The sequence below is a fragment of the Jaculus jaculus genome, chromosome X (genome assembly GCF_020740685.1).
Source record: "Jaculus jaculus isolate mJacJac1 chromosome X, mJacJac1.mat.Y.cur, whole genome shotgun sequence".
NCBI classification, from domain to species: Eukaryota; Metazoa; Chordata; class Mammalia; order Rodentia; family Dipodidae; genus Jaculus; species Jaculus jaculus.
Window position 1 is genome coordinate 142,843,560 of NC_059125.1, and position 5,153 is coordinate 142,848,712.

Here is a 5,153-nt window from a genome sequence, read left to right on the forward strand (position 1 = left end):
TTGTTTTAAATCTTGTATTGGTTGAATATTTTTGTGCTATACCCAATGCCATATTTTGCAGTGTGAATGCTTATTCTGTGCCATTATGGTTTTGGGGGGGATATTTTAGTATTATGGCTCAGTTGAAAGATCTCATATTATGGGAATGTTTGAAGATCATTAGTATTTATAAAAACTATGGGGACTTTTAAAGATAGACTGAAAGCATTACATTCTATGTCACCGATGCTTATTGGTTATGGAGTCCAGGGGCGGAATGTGGTGGTTTGATTCAGGGGTTCCCCATAAGCTTAGGTGATCTGAATGCTATTTTCACAGGTGATGGAGACTTGGGAATTAACCCCTTTTGGAGGTAGTGTATTGTTAGGGGCTGGCTTATGGGTGTTATCTCCAGTTTCCCCTTCTAGTGTTTGGCATACTTTCCTATTGCTATTGTCCACCTTATGTTTGCCAGGGGGTGATGTCCACCCTCTGTTCATGCCATCATTTTCCCTGCTATCATAGAGCTTCCCCTTAAGTCTGTAAGCCAAAATAAGCTGTGTGGCGCTGTTGGGTATGACATTTGGGGTATCCCTCCAGTGGACCTATTCTACAGGTCCCCAGATTTTTATTGGTGGTCTTATAATGTGGAAAAAAAACTACGATTCCTGCATAAAGACATTGGTGGGGAAGTACTAAAAGCAAGAGGAATCAGAAAAGTGAGGATGGAGTAACTTAGGGCTTTTTAGGGTTTCCAGGTTTATAGATTTTTTTTAGGCATTGGGGAAAAATGAGGGAACTCAGATAAATGGGGATAGATTGTCACAGGATCATCTGAGTGTGGGATAACTGTAGACAAGAGATAACAAGGTTAAGGCAACATGCAATATTCTAAAATTAGCGGAAGTACTACTGGAAATGATAGTCATGATTCTCTTTCACCATGAAGATCTGTATATTTACAAAATGGTGGGGTCTATACCTATTATTGTATAGCATATGAGATAGTAACAGAATGATGAAGAGTATATATATATACAACATTTAATTTTGATAATGGTACAGATGTCTTTGAGTTATATGAACATATCTATCTGAAGTTACAGTCTGTGCTGTGATGTTTAAACTATTTAAGATATACTCTATTTTTGACTATATTTTTCTGTTGGGTGCTTAAGACTAAATAAGTACTCAAAGTTTAATGTTATATTGTGGTTTTGAAGGTCAACTGTAGCTCTTTAAGAGAGACTTAGGCAACTGGGAGGAGCTCATGACTCTCTCTCAGCATTTGCTGCAACTGCTGGGATGAGTCAGGGCCATGTAGGCCATGTGGCTTCATTCCCTTGTAAGCATTAAGTGTTTTCCTCTCTGTACTGATACTCTGTCTGCAGACTAGATATTGATCAGAATCCATCTCTAGGTCTCCATATTTTCCCTGGTCAAGAAGATATGCAACATACTAAGAGCTTTAGGGTCCTCCAGAGAAAGAAGTGCCCCATTAACTCTTGAGACTTTTTTCATGCAATTTTTATAAAGTATTTTATTATTTATTTATTTATTTATTTATTTATTTATTTATTTGACAGAGAAAGAAGGGGGGAGAGAGAGAGAGAGAGAGAAAATGCCAGGACCTCCAGCCACTACAAACAAACTCCAGATGCGTGTTCCTTTTATCTGGCTAACATGGGTCCTGGGGAATTAAACCTGGGTCCTTTGGCTTTGAAGGCAAATGCCTTAACTGCTAAGCAATTCCTCCAGCCCTCATGCAATTTTTTAACTTTTCCAAGTTTCATTAAGCTTAGAGAAGGTCATGGTATAATTTCAACTTAATGATATTGTAGCCATTTTCAAGGACTATAATGACCTGTTGCCCTTTAGGCTCATGAAATGGCATCAGTATTGCCAGATATTTCTAAATTTCTGCAGAAGCACATTCAGACAAGAAGATTAATTGGTTGGCCTCTCTTGATCCTTTTTGACCTGGAGGGGCTGAGACAAAAATACTGGCTACCCTTTAAGTCCCAAAGTCCTTATTGGTTTTGCCTGATACATCCAGTTATTTAGCACCCAGGAGAAAAATGTGAATACAGAGTATGTCTGTACCTTTTGTCCTTAACAAAACAGATCTAGTTAAATCCTGGTATTAAAGGCCTTATCATTATTTTGTAATATTTAACTTATGCTGTCTGATGACATGATAAACCATATTGGAAAGATAAACATATACAGCATTTAACATTTTTAAGTATAGGCACAACATGTAACAGTCCTGCAGACAAATTTTATTATTAAAAATATAACTATTATCTCTTATATTCATTTAGTTCTAAATCCCTGGTGAGAGCCACCAGTCTTATATCTGTGAATTATGAGAGGGTGTATTTTTAATCTTAAAGGAATTTTTAGGAGGATAACCTGTTATCTCAGGGGTGAGTTATTATTTTTCTTGATATTTTCCTTGGAGATTATTACAAGGCCTAACATATCTCACAGTTAGTTAGAAGCGTCATTATTTTCAGTGTTTGGATGCAAGCTGACCTTGAACTCTGGATTTATCTTTATCTCTTGAACAATTCTTTACTGGCGTATTCTACCACAGCTAGCAGAACCTTGTGAGTCTCAAGAAAGTCCTGGGTTGCTTGAGGGTCTCAGGGAACGAGCAGGAGATAATAGGTCTCCTCTCCTTTCCATTAGTGTTCTACTTTCTCTGTCAAAACTGATCTTAAATGCCTCATAGTGTTTGGGCACAGGTGAGCCCTGGAGTTTAAAGTCTTATAACTATTTCTGTGAGGAAGTTGAGAAGCCTGAGGGTCTAACTGATGGCTCTGTGTAAGTTTTGGATGGTCTCAGAGATAAGAAGTTTTAGACATAGAACAAATTAGCCTATTTCTTTCCCTATTTTGTAAAACAGGTCTAGCTGAAGAACAGTATCATCCACTTGGGGCTCCAGGTTTTCTTATCTTCTAGAAGGTCTGTTGCCTGGCATAAGGAAAACCAGGGTGATGTTCAGTGTCACATAGGAGACAGTGGATCTCCAATGGAACCTTAACACAAAGTCATCATTCTCTTGTGAAACATCCTCTGTAGGGGCACAGAGAAGGATGTTATTCATACATTGGTGGTTCTAAACTTAAATATGGCACAAATAGCCATGGCTTTTGTTATTAACAGCAGAATTTTATCAGTTTAACATTTACAACCTTTTTTATATTATTCTATCAACAAACTCAAATCAAGCAATCTGTCAGAAATTAAGTTATTATAATGAGCATTAAACATATCTAAATTGTTGACATTTTATTGTGCCTGTAAGGCAATCTAAAATCAGAGTTGAATTTTGTAATATTTTGTACTTAAAAAATCTGACTACTATTGTAGCAGGTGTAAACAAGCACTTTTGGTTTACCTGTGTACATTTTTAGTGGCTTTAATCTTTTTGTTTAAACTGTACTAGATACAAACTTAATCCTGATGGAGAATTCTATAGCAATCAGTCTGATATACCTTGTTTAGGGTTGTTTTGATTAACATAAACCAAATTTATGTCTTATTTTTGTTACCCATAACTATTATAGCAGATGAAGTTTTGACCAGATTGACAATAGTTTATGTTAAATTACATTGTTTATAGCATTGCAACTTGGGATTTACTCATTTTGACCCAAGAATTGTGGATAGAACTTGTCAAAAATTGAGGAAGCACACAGGTTGTCAGAAGATGGGGACACTTTCTTGCCTAAGGAAAAAAAGTTACAGTGAATGACATTAGATTATATATTTTATGAAACCTAAATTATAAGAACAATACTGAGCACTTAGTAGAATTAGTTTTACAAAAGCAAAATCAGTAACCTATAAATAAATCTTAATCTTATGAAGACTCAGTTTTTCTAGTGGTTAAAAGTTTAACATAAAACATCTCTAAAGCCAGGCTTGGTGGTGCATGCCTTTAATCTCAGCACTCAAGAGGCAGAGGTAGAAAGATTGCCATGAGTTTGAGGCCACTCTGAGACTACATAGTTAATTCCAGGTCAGCCTGGACCAGAGTGAGACCCTACCTGGAAAAAAAAAAAAACAAATTACCAACTTAACGATTTCAAAGACAGTATTTATAACTGCCTCTATGAGAAAAAAATAAATAAATAAAATCAGTGAATTGAATTTTAGACTTTTAATCCTGTAATTGGAAACACTCTTTTTTTAAAATAAATCTTATCAAATACATTTTAAAAGCATGGATTTGTAAATGCAAGTAGTTTCAATTGTTAAGCAATATATTTACATGTGAAGAGCAAATGAGAGAAAAGCTATTGAAGAGCATTTTGAAAGTGATTACTACCAACAACAAAAAGTTCAGAATGTATTGTTCATTGAAGTCGTATATTGTCCTCAGACAAGTTTCAATTGAGGACACTTAATTTTTAGTGGAGAGTCCAGATAAAATATGTTCTTGAAAAATAGCCATATATGGGAAAATAGACATTTTTAACCCTGTACTATTTCACAAAATAATTCCATATGACACCCATCAGGGTATTTACCAAAAGGCAAAGTAGATTATATTACATCAGAGTCTCAATTGCTCCATCTGTAAAACTGAAGCACTGATCAGCATAGGTTAGAATTATGGGTGTAATCTGTGATTCTCATTCATGTTGTTGACAGTGATGCGATATGTCAAATACAAGATAAAGGGACAAAGGAAGGGAGAAAGGACGCCTGTGGCATACAAAGAGGGGTAAGCTAAAAAGAGGGATAAAGAGAGGGGAAATATGAGGCAGAATCAACTGAAATAGCTTGACTTGTGTGCTAAAACATGGATTTTAAAACCATAAAAAATACAAATTTATGATTATCATTAGAGTTCTAAAAATGCAAATAACTACTTTTACTCAGTTCACATACCAAGTACTTCAAAATGAAACATGAACTTCTATGAAATTTATCAGAATTATTGGAGTTATATTATACGATTTATAATAAAACTCATAGAATGCTAATGACTGACATACTGGGGTGAAAAGCCTTTAGTTTAGCCCATATCATTAGAAATATTAGATTTTGAAGAACTTAGAGAAATCTACCAACAGTTTGGACAGATGCCCTTGGATCTTTGTGCTTAATATTAATTTCCATTATGAAGCAACTTGGTAACACTGAGTCTTTGAAAATGC

General features: G+C 35.3%; 1 non-coding gene across 1 annotated transcript; it reads right to left on the reverse strand.

Moving 5' to 3' along the window:
• Nucleotides 1–1,812: 1,812 nt before the first annotated feature.
• LOC123456974 lies at nt 1,813–1,941 on the reverse strand. Its single transcript, XR_006634830.1, has one exon. It is a non-coding gene; the product is annotated as a small nucleolar RNA SNORA33 (small nucleolar RNA).
• Nucleotides 1,942–5,153: the final 3,212 nt, after the last annotated feature.